The following is a 12125-nucleotide window of genomic DNA, read 5'->3' as shown; positions in this document are numbered from 1 at the left end:
GGTTCAACAAAAGCACCAGGCCCCTGAACTCTACATCAATAACCTCAACACCATCAACATCGCAACAGCCAAAGCTTTTGCCCAACTTCCGGCATGCCAGGCATCCTCGTGGACTCCCAATTCCTCTCACAGGGCTCTCTCCTAGGGAAATATTGATAGTTAAGGATGCACATAACTGAGTGGGCTACAAGGGTGTTTTGTTGATCGCAATGTTACTTATAGTAACAAAACACTGGAAACAGCCTGCAACGGGATTTGCTGAATAAATTACGGGGTATCTCTAAGGTGGAATGTTAAACAGCCTTAAAAATACCTTATTGACTGCCGTGGAAAGATATCTAGGAACCAGGAATGGAAGGAGCAGGCTGCAAAGCAAGTACAGGCTATAATCTCATTTTAATGCATGAACATGTAGCAGGAGAAAAATCCGGGAGGAGGCACATGAAGATGTTAACCGAGTCATCACCTGGTGATGAGATTATAGACAATGTTTATTTTCTCCTTTTTCCTTATCTGCGTTTTCTGATTTTTCTCCTCTGAACACTGCGTAATAACATCTATTTAAAACAAATAAAAAGAATGGCTGGGGAAGCAGGCCAGGAGAGCTGCTAAGAGCCGGTAGAGGGTGTGGGGAGGACTGGCTCAGGCGTCCCAAGAACCAGGCCCGCTGGGAAGGGAAGGGGCTGGGAATTCCACACAGACCCAAGAGAGGGGGCGACAGACGTGGGAGACAGAGGCTCAAAGAACTTTCTGAGAGCCCAGCAGCAGCTGGCCCCATGTGGCGCTGACGGACCAGGATCTGGAGGGGGAGGGATCGACCTGCCCGGCCAGCCCCCACCCCCGAGCCGCACCCTGAGATACTTCCCCTCTGAGAACAAAGAGGCCATAAGCAGTCTTTAGAACCTGAGGACTCCCCTCCGCTCCCCAAGCTGCCCTCAGCCTGGCATGGGCTGTCCCCCCTCAGGCAGCGGGGACTACCTGTCCCCCACCATCCACGCTCCGCCCACGCCCTCTCATAAGCAGCAGCGGCACCTCAGGCAGTGGATGGTGGGGTCAGGGGTCAGCATGAAACCGGGGCAGCAGGTCAGTCTGAAGGCTGAGCTCACTGCGCCCTCTCCCGAGTCAGAGCTCCCGGTCCCAAGGCAGGCGCTTTCAGGGCCTCCCCCGGCTGTGCCCTCAGGCTCCGCCTTCCCAGAGCCACCTAGACAGAATGGCTACTCATTCCATCCCTCCCAGCACGCCAAACCACCCCCTCTCCCTCTCCAGTCTGGAAAGGGTTCCCCACCTCTCTCGGCCCAGCCTTGTCACCCCTGACAACTCCCAGCAGCTGTGTGACAGCTCTGCTAACACGCTAACCGAATGTTTTGTAAGAGCCTCATCATGACTCTCCACACCCGGTCCAATCTCTCACTCTCTTTTTTTTTTTCTTGGTAGAAGGTGGAAGGAATGAGCCTCTGTTTCCAAACAGAAGCAGAGGCGCTCAGAGCGGGTGAGGGGCTCCACAGCTGACCATCAGCAGAGCCAGAACCTTCTCTCCGCTTCGCCTGCCACAGCAGGCCCCCAACATGGCTCACCAAGACCCCTAGACCCCTCTTCAGCAGCCTGGGCCAAGGAGGCACGGGTGGAAACAGCCTCCTCCAAGAACAGGACTCGGGAGGCTGTCCCAAAGGAGGGAGTGACGGACAGGACATGGGAAGGGCCTGCAGGAGGCAACAGCTGGCTACAGCTGCCAGGCCAAGGCCGGGCCCTGCTCCCACGGGCTGGGCCAGGCCTGGCACCTCCATCTCGCCTGCCCCTTGCCTCCCCTAAAGCTCCAGCTCCTGCCTTCTTCGTCTCTCGAGGGCTCCACAGGCGGTGACAGGCCCCAGCCGGTCCCTATAAGGACAGCCTGGAGACAATACAGATGTGCACAGCTGCAGGCGTGGGGGAAAGGCCGTATCGTCTGAAAGTTGACCTGTCTCCAAAATGTCTAGAGGAGGGGGAAAACCTGGGATTCCCAGGCTTCTCAGTCTGCAACTCTCCCCCTGAAGCCTCTCCACCCCACCTAGAGTGAGCCTCGCCAGCAAAGGACCCTTCATCCTGATGGCCACATGCTGTGGGGCCTTGGGCAACTTACTTCTCCCCTCTGGGCCTCAGCAGCCCCAGCCATAAAGTGACAGTGAAGGATGGAACAGTCTGAAGGCCCCTTCCAAATGGATCTGGCTCCTAAGATTGGCAGTCCTAGTGGTGATACCACTGCTGTCCACTGCCAGGGCCGGGGTCAGCAACGGCACACATGTAGGTGGGGTCCCTAGTGCTCAAACCTCCGCTGCAGGGAGAACCGGGGTAGACTAGGATGACACTAGAGAGTAAGATGGGGAGGGGGGTTGTCTATGAGCCTGGATGGTTTTGCAAACAATTAGGCCTTATTTTCCTAACTTCTAACTAAAAGCTAACATCTCCTTAACCACAAGTGAAGGCCACTCCTGCTGTGTCGCAAAGCCCAGGACATAGTCACCACTGAGCTCAGAGACGTGTTCACATCACACAGCAGCCGTGCAGTTATCTGGAAACGTGGCTTGCGCTCATCACTCCCTTCACACCACTGTAATTATCAGACCTGGGTCCCCTGCCCCCCTGGTCTCGGGTGACAGGACCGGCCAACTCTGGGCAACTCTGCGCCTCGTGGTCTTGATCCCCCAGAGCGGGATCCAGGTTCTCACAGCCGCCTTTCACTCACCAAGCGTGGAGAATGTGACGATCCAAGCGAGAAGCCTAGCCTCACCTTACGAAGCCAGCTGTAAAGAAGCTGCCGTGCCATTTGCAAAATGGGGTTCTCCACACTTGGGACCATCGAACCAATCGCAAATGCCTGCATGTCCATCATGCTGGCCACATGCCCTCAAAGGCACACCCCAGATGAATGTCCCCATCAAGGCCAAGCAACAGCAGCCTTGACGCTGGTGTGTCTTCAAAAAAATAAAATTTAACCTTAACTCACTTAATGGATTATCTTGTTAACGCAAGAATATCTAAGGACACGTATTACTACATCACAAGTTTGTTTTTTAGTATTTTGATAGCACTCTCAATAAAATTTACTCCCCCTGTAATCCCAACTATTTAATTTGTGCATTTAAAAACATCATTCCGAGAAGGGATCTGTGAGCTTCTGCCATTCTGCTACAGGGGCTCTTGGCAAATAAAAAAGGGAACCACTGCTTTAAGGGAACACCAAGCCCCACCAAATACAGGCCCCTTCCACGTCTCTCCTTTGCCTCTGTTTGTTAACATTTCAAAGCACCTACTAAGTGCCAGGCACCATGCTGGGTGCTTTACAACATACGGTGCCCCCTACACACAACCCTGTAAGGTTCAGGCCTCACTGTGTCCATTTCAGGTGAGGACAGCTGGCCTTTGCTAAGTGGCTGCATAAGCTTGCCTCCCTGCCTCTTCACAGCTGACCCTGACAGCAAGAACACCCCACACACTCTCCCCTCCCTCTTGGACCTGCTTGACCGCCACTCAGGGACCTTAGGGACGCCCATCCACTCCACTCTCTGCCAGGGCACCCAGACACGACCTCCTAGAGGGACGGAGAGATGCACAGTCTCCCATGCAGGGAGCGAGGACTCCAGGCCCCATTTCACCCACAAAAGGCCTCAGTGACCAGCTAAGAAGCCACAGAATCATCTGGGCTGCAGTTACAACAGCATCTGAGAAAGTTCCACACATGGACATGCCGCCCTCCTGCCTCTGGGCAATCACACAGCAGTCAGTCCCGAGAGAAAAGCAACCACCCTATGGAACCTTTCACAGAGAGGTGACCTCATTTCTCCAAGAAGAACCAAACTTCAGGAGCTGGAATCTTAGCTCCAAGTCATCAACTAACTGCCCGATGCTACAGCATAAACGTCCAGCTTGCCGGAGCAGTGAGCCTCTCGTCAACGGCTGTATTCAAGCCAAGGGGATGCTGCAGACAACCATTCTGGGTCCTAGGGTGGGGATGACAGACAAGAGGTGCAACAGCTGACTCCTAAGGCCCTGGGCCTACACATCGCAGGAGCCCAAGTCCATTTCTTTTCATGTGATTCTTGGTAGAAGTGAGTGATGATTCCATCACCATTCTGGCGTCAGTTTCCCCATCTCTGATCCAAAGCTCACAGTCCCCCCTCTCCCACGTCTTCTGTCCTGGCCATGGAACAGCAGCCATGACCTCCAGCTTGTCAAACCCTACGGACTTGGAAACGATGAATGGTGGCTTTTCCAAAGCAGAGTCTGGCTCCTGCAACTGAAGCAGAAAGCTGGGCATCTGCTCCTGACCCAGCCACCACCCTGCCCCCTCCCTTTCTCCTGCCATTCCTGCCTGCCAGACCCTCTTGCAAAATCCCAAGTCCTGCCTTAGGGAACGCTGGGATCACAGGAACTTCCACAAATGGCCGTCACCAAGGCCCCCAAAAGCAGAGATTCAGAGCTGGCTACACCCCTGGAGGTCACCTAGTCCAACCGTCTCTTTCTACAGATGAGGAAACTGAGGTCCAGAGAGGGAAAGCGATGAGCTCCAAATCATAAGGGGAGAGGTCATGAGGACGAAACTGGGACGCAGGGCTCCTGCCTCCCAACTCCAGGCCCCTGGCCGGGCCATGCTGACTCTGGCCCGAGGCAAGGGGGAGCTTTGGCTGAGAGTGCAGGAAGACCGATGTGAGCAGACATTGTACCGCTGGCCAAGTCAGGGGGTGTTGGTCAAGTATGCGATTCCTATGCCTACCTTGGGTGAGCAGGAAGCGGAGGGTCTAAACAGGATGCCTGAGATAGCCAGTGACCCTGAGTGTTGACCCAGAGGGACGCCAGGAGGGCCAGTGGGTGGACCTCTGATTGCAAAGCATGTGACATATATTATCTCATTTAATCCCGACCAAAAAAAGAGATGCCAACTCTTACAGCTCAATATTAAGTTAACCAAAAATCCAATTTACAATGGCATAAGATTTAAAGGTACATACGGATGCCAAATAAGCATATAAAAGATGTTCAGCATCTTATGTCATCAGCAAAATGCACTAGAATGACAATTTTGTTTTCCTCTTTTCGGCTGCACCGCGCAGCATGTGGGATCTTAGTTCCCTGACCAGGGATTGAACCCGTACCCCCTGCAGTAGAAGCACGGAGTCTTAATCACTAGACTGCCAGGAAAGTCCCATAGAATGACAAATTTTAAAAGACCAACAACATCAAGTGTTGGTAAGGTTGTGGAGGAACTGGAGACCCGGTGCTTACGTGTAACATCGCACAGCCACTTTGGAAGACAGCTTTGTAGTTTCTTACAAATTTAAACATACAATTACCATATGACTCAGCAATTCTACTCTCAGGCAACTAACTACTCAAGAGAAATGAAACCATGTCCAGAAAAAGGCTTGTACACAGCAGCATTATTCATTGTAGCCCCAAACTGAAATCAACTCACGTGTCCATCAACTGGTGAAGAGATGAAAACAATGTGAAAAACGTGAACACTTATATAATGAAATACTACTCAGCAATAAAAAAGGAACAAGTTACTGATATACACATGACATGGGACGAACCTCAGAAACATCATACTAAGAGAAACAAGCAGGTCCCAGACACTTCAAACTGTATGGCTCCATTTGTATGACATCTGAGAAAAGGCAAAACTACAGGGGCAGAAAACAGATCAATGGCTGTCAGGGACAGGGGAGTCGACCGCACAGGGGCTCGAGGGCACCTTTAGGGGACAGAATTGCTCTATGTATTGAATGTGGTGATTACACAACTACATACATTTGCCAGTGGTGAACCGTACACTGAAAATGGGTGAATTCTGTCGTATGAAGTTTGCCTAAATAAATCTGTAAAAAACAAACGGAGCTCACCCCCCCTCATCACACCTTCCTCCTTAGCTCCACAACTCACCCACTGTGCAACCTCAGCCAAGCTACCTCTCTAGACTTCAGCTGCCACATCAATGAAATGGGGACAACAGCAGTACCTCCCCGAGGGGTTGCTATGAAGGTTCAACAATACAGTTGACCCTTGAACAACACGGGGGTTAGGGGCGTTGACCCTCCGGGGAGTCTAAGATCCGTACCCGCAGTTCCGTGTACCTGGATCCAACCAACCACAGATCATGCAGTAGCTATCTATTGAAAAACACTCACGTATAAGTGGACCCGCACAGTTCAAACCTGTGTTGTTCAAGGGTCCACCGTGTAACTATAAAAGTCCTCAGAACAGGGCCTGATCAGTGAGTCCTCCTTAAAAATCAGCTGTTATCATGCACTGCAGAGGTGGGGGCAGGGATCAATCAGACTCTGGAGCTGGGCTGTGCAATACAGTAACCACCACTGCACTGGCTACTGAGCCCTTGCAACGTGGCTGGTCCACAATGGGATGTGCTGCAAGTGTAAAATACACGCTGGATTCAAAGACGTAGTACAAAACAAAGTGAAATATCTCATTAACAATTTATTATGTGGATTATATGTCAAAATGATCAGATTTTGATATACTGGGATTAAATAATACATGTTACTAAAATTAAGTTCACCTATTTCTTTTTTACTTTTTTATGTGGCCAGTTAAAATGACACGTGGTGAAACTAACACAACATTGCAAACCAACTATACTTCAATTAAAAAAAACACGTGGCTCACTTTATACAGGTATCCCCCATTTTTTGAAAGTTCGCTTTATGCCACTTTGCTTTTATGAAAGACCTACATTAGTAACTGTTTCCGCTAACCAAGAGAAATCTGAAGAGGATTTTGCTTTTACCACAAAAAAAAAGGGGAAAAGAAAAATAGTGTTGAGCGTTTGTTTTGCAGGAGCCGTTACAGGGGCCACACACCCCTCGCCAAGCTCCTTCCCAGGAACTGCTCTCAACATCTCAGCAGCAAGCCCAGAGGTTTGAACTGCGTCGGTGAGCATCTGTGCTTTATCCAACTTATTTTGTGCATTGTTAGCAAGTGCACTTGTCCTAAGGTAACTGCTTCTCCGCTGGATGCCATTTCAGCTAACAAAGCTTCCACAGGAATGCTCTACCTTCGGATAGCAGGGAAACCTGTACTCCTGTCGGACAGTGATGCTGAGTCTCAAGTCCTCCGTGGTCCTTGAGGGCCGCTCTCGGCAGCTCAGGGTCCTCAGAGTTGAGCCCAATGCCTGCTGCAGGCAAGAACTTAAAACCCTCTGTTTGAGGAGTGAAGAAATCCCAGGAAGGCAGTGGTAGCATTTCCATTTAACAGATAGAAAGTGAGAACTCCCCCAACACCCTCACACCTAGTTGGGGGATCCAGTGGTTTCGACTCTATGTGAAGCATGGACTCTGGGGCCGAAATCTGGCTGATCCTGATCTTCTCATCTCTATCACGTATTAGTTGTGTGGCACATGCTTAACTTCTCTGAGTCTCAGTTTCCCCAACTATAAACTGAGGACCATAAATCTACCTCCCTAATTGGATCGTACGGGAATTAAACAAATGAATGTGTGTTTAAGGCAACACCCACCCAGCCCAAACACAGCGAGGGCGCGACTCACCAGCAGCCCTTCATATCCCCCCAGGCCCCACTCTGCCTGCACTCTCTCCCCACCTTCTCCACATCCCCTCCCTGCAACCACGGACTGGTACCAGATCTAAACCTCCCAGACACTCCCAGGCCAGGGCCAGGGCCATGCCCAAACACTGCCTATAAAAGGAACGGTCTGAGGGAATAAGTGGGCTCAGCAATCCCCTGGCTCTCATCCCGGGCAAACAACAGGGCCGAGTGGGGCTGGGCCGCAGCAGCTGTCCTACTGTGGTAACACAGAATAGAATTCCAAGTCTCCCCGTTTCACTCTGCCCGGTGAGCCACCTAGGGAGATTTCCGTCTGCTTCTGGTCTTAATCAAGAACCAAGAGAGCCTAGCTCTGCTCTGGGGCCTTGGGCAAGTCCTCTGCCTGCTCTGAAAGCCCACCTACAGATGAACGGGTTCGCACCCCTAGTCGGTCCAACTGCTCTGCCACCACTGGTCACTGGCCCCTGCCTAGAGTGACTGCAGCAGCCTCCAGGAGTCTCTCTCCTTCCCTCCGGAAGGATGGATGACCCCTGCAATCCATCCTCCATGCAGCAGCCAGAAGCATCTCTGAAGTCCTAAATCACATCGTTGGCCCTGCTTAGCTGTTTCCTCTTCTGCAAAGTGGGAGCCATAAACCCTGTCTCGCCTCCCTCGAGGGCTGTTGTCAGTTGCAGAGACAGAAAAACGACAAAGACACAAAAAGCCCCACCAGACTGTAGGAATGGAAGGATTATCACGGGAACACGGACGATCACGGGCAGAGGGCGCTCGGGCGGAGGTCATGTCATTTCCTTCCATCACACTGTAACATGCAAACCCCTCAGCCCGGCAGACGGGCCCCCACCCCTCCCTTTGCTATGATGCCCCAGCCACTGGCCACGTCCTCCTCCTCCTTCCAACGCCCCAGACCCTCTCCTACTCATGAAAGCTTCTTACCCACCACCCCTCCCCCTGGAGCACTCTGCAGCTTGCTCACGTGGCTGCCCCTTCCCCTAGTCTTGGCTCAAACGTCCTTCCCCAGAAGCCTCCCTGAGGTCCTGGCGATGCAGTCTGTCCACACACACCCCTCAAATCTTCTCCAGCTTATGACCTCCTTTTATTTTTCAGTTGCCTCATTGATGGGATTACGTCTGTAGCAGCAGCCTCCCCGACTCCCCAAGAGCAGGACGGTGCCTAATTTGTCCACGCCATGGCCCCAGCACCAGAACAGTGACCGGGTCCCAGTAGATGCTCAGGAAATATTTCTGAGATGAACAGATGACAACCTGGGGGCATCTGCAGCTTTCAGGACTCACAGAAGAGCAAGCACCCGGCATCAAGGAGCAGGTCTCAGTGCACACGAGAGGGTGGGGGGGAAGATGCTCCCACCCCGCACTTTCTCACCTGGACTGCCCTCCTCCCCCACATTCTACCCGCCCTTGGAAGTTAAAGCCCAGCTCCTCCAGGAAGCTCTCCCTGACTGACTACACACCCACCCCCATCCCTCAACTCCCACAGCACATTGTAAGCATCACAAAATGGGACATTCCATTCCCTTCCACTGCATGCTGTTCCCAGCAGGGGCCATGCTGTGTCCTTCCTGGCTCTGTCCCACTGAGGGAGCCAGACACACAATTGCTGATGGAACAAATCAGCTCCATCGCTTCACCTTCCCACCCTGCCCAGCTCCTTTTTGATGGGACCAAGGATGGCACCCAACAACAAGCAGGTACAAAAGGGGGAAGATGTTTAAACATAATGGTACTCACTCCTGACTGGGGGACTGAGTACGGTATTTATTTTCTTTTTTGCTTATCCATCACTTCTAAATTTCCTACAACGAACATGATTATTTTGGGAATGTTTTTAAGTGCGGTTATGTGTAATAGTTTCAAAGCTGGACAAAGGTCACAGCTCTTCACCCAGTGCATCCCCCACCTTACCCTCCCCCAAGTCCCCCCGTGCTCCCTCGGCTCAGTGCCTTGGCCACCCTCTGCCTGTGGTCATCCATGTTCCCATGATAATCATTCCATTCCTGCAGCCTGGTGGCGCTTTTTGTGTCTTTGTGGTTTCTCTGTCTTTGCTGCTGACAACCACCTTCAAGGGAGGCGAGACAGGGTTTACAGCTCCCACTTTGCAGAGAGGAAACAGCTAAGCAGGGTCAACGACGTAAATTTCCCCAGGCTACCTGGCTTAGTAGAAGCAGAGTTCTGGTTTCTGCACGTAGCCCCTCACCTCATGTCTCTGGTGGTCACCCAGACCAATCCCTTCGCAACCGTTGCCCCTTAGCCTCCTTCTTTTTAAAATTAGGACAAGATCAATTTTTAAAAAATAAAGCCGTCTGGGGTCTGAGATTGCAGGAGACCTTCACGAGCTACATTATATGTTTCTGAAGTGTTTCTAGTTTTTCTAAACCAAAAAAAAAAAAAAAAAGGTTAAAAATTAAAAACAGAAGGTGGATGAATGTTTGGAAATAGTGCCATGTGTTCATCAGGTGGGCTGCCTCTGTGAGGTGGGTCTTGTGTTCCGGGCTTCAGCCTGCAAACCAGGGGGAGCCTCTGGAGGTGGGACGAAGGTGGGCAGAGTGACCGGGCGGCCAACCGAGGAGCTGTAGAGAGTGGGGGCCAGTGCGGGGCAGCAGCAGAGCCGGGGGATCACCCTCCAGATGGACCCCTGGGCTGGGAGAAGCTGCAGGTGGCACAGCAGGCCCCGCCCTCAGTGAAGGGGCAACAAGCCTCCCTCTCGGCTCACCTGACAGGCGGAGGGCAGAGAGGGGGCTCCTGCCTGCCCCACGGCCAGCAAAGACCCTGGAACTTGTTATCAGGTGCTCCAGTGGGGCTGGGGGTTCCTGGAATTCAGGACCCTCGGGAAAGAAAAGGGCCCTTTCCAGCACCCCTAGTTACCTGCTTCCAGGCCTGGGGAACCCCCCATCTCTGGAGCTCCCCATGGTGGGTCAGCTGTGCCTGATAGGAAGCTCTGCTTATATGGGATCTTGGACTGGGGACAGCACTTTCTCAGCACACCCCGACCCTCTGAGAAGAGGGTGGCCCACCTCCCTCATTCTGACCATGCCACGGGGCTGGCTCCAGCCCCCTGAAAGCCTTTCTCCCTCAGGCTCAGCCCCTGCTTCCCTTCCTGGCCTGAGGCGTGTGGCTTTCTGGTCCCAAGGCAGGACTGGCCTCCTCCTGAGGAATCTCCCTGGGTGAGACTCTGCTGCCCCCGAACCGCTGGCCCAGTTTCTCAGCCTGGGAACATCCTCAGGTTTGATCAAAATGCCCACAATGCCTTCATCCCCTCCCTCCCTCCGTCTCCACTAAACAAACCAGAGGAGGGATAGGGCAGCTAGCTGAGCACATGGCTGCCCACGGCCAGGACCACACTCCTTATCTCCCTTGCAGCTACCTGGGGCCAGGTGACTAATTCTAGCCAATGGGACATAAGGGGCAGTACGTGCCCTTGGCAAATTCCAGATCCTTCCTTATGAGCCCCCTTTGCCCCCTTCCTCCATCCCGCTGCCTGGAACATCAGCGCGATGGCTGACGGTTCAGAGCCGTCTTGAACTGCCAGCATGTGAAGCCACACCCCGGGGATCTGTGGAGCCGAACCACCACACCAGGCCTGGACCGCGAGACTCTGGGCTCGGACAGGACAGAGGAATGAACTTCCATCTCGTGTAAACCACTGTTATTTGGCTCTTCCTGTTATTCACAGGCAAATCTAATCCTGACTAATGCACTCCGTCATATTTAGGGTTGGCCCTCAATGACCATACACCACAAGGCACAACTTCCTTCTTTCCCCTTTCACGGCAGAACACTGGGTTCCCTGCTGGTCATGCTCGAGCAGCTCGATGCCAGGATCCTGTGAGCCCAGCCCTTGCTGGGGCCACAGCGGCTCACAAATACAGAAGACGCTATCCCTGGCCACCAGGGCCCACAGGGCGACTGAGGAGACGCCCACGCGTCACAGGATCATCAACTGACGGGCCGTGTGGTGTGGGAGCTTTCCCCGAGTCAGCTGTATAAATCTAGAAGGTTCCAAGCTGCTAAATGTTTGTTCTCCAGTGTAGGTAGACCCTTGGGCTCCATTCCTCCAAAAAGGTAGAGAGAAATCGCCAGAGTCTCCCCATCTGGTGTCTCTCTGTGTCCCTCTTGGGGGCCTTTCTGAGCAGGGGAACTCCCTGGAAAACAAGAAGGCATTATCTGTCTGGGAGGGACCCTGCCTGTAGGTTCTTTCAAGGACGAGCAGGAGGGGAGTGTGGAAACCCCCAGGGAGGCGCCAGTCAACTCTGGGCAGGACATTCATCCCGTGCCTGAAAGAGCCTAAAGCCTGTGTCCATCTCAGATTGGGAGCAGGCGGAGGGCCCTGCGGAGAGCAGGGCTGAAAGAGCCTAAAGCCCGTGTCCATCTCAGATTGGGAGTAGGCGGAGGGCCCTGCGGAGAGCAGGGTTCAAAGAGCCTAAAGCCCGAGTCCATCTCAGATTGGGAGTAGGCGGAGGGCCCTGCGGAGAGCAGGGCTGAAAGAGCCTAAAGCCCGTGTCCATCTCAGATTGGGAGTAGGCGGAGGGCCCTGCGGAGAGCAGGGTTCAAAG

General features: G+C 52.9%; 1 protein-coding gene across 5 annotated transcripts in view; it reads right to left on the bottom strand.

Moving 5' to 3' along the window:
• The window catches only part of PALD1 (phosphatase domain containing paladin 1), an 82440-nt gene that overhangs the window by 45414 nt on the left and 24901 nt on the right, over positions 1-12125 (bottom strand). The window lies entirely within an intron of this gene.

Source organism: Monodon monoceros, unplaced genomic scaffold (genome assembly GCF_005190385.1).
Source record: "Monodon monoceros isolate NGI ecotype Baffin Bay Population unplaced genomic scaffold, NGI_Narwhal_1 Super_Scaffold_4, whole genome shotgun sequence".
Taxonomy (NCBI): domain Eukaryota; kingdom Metazoa; phylum Chordata; class Mammalia; order Artiodactyla; family Monodontidae; genus Monodon; species Monodon monoceros.
Note: the sequence above shows the minus strand (reverse complement) of the source record. Positions and strands in the feature narration are given on the sequence as shown.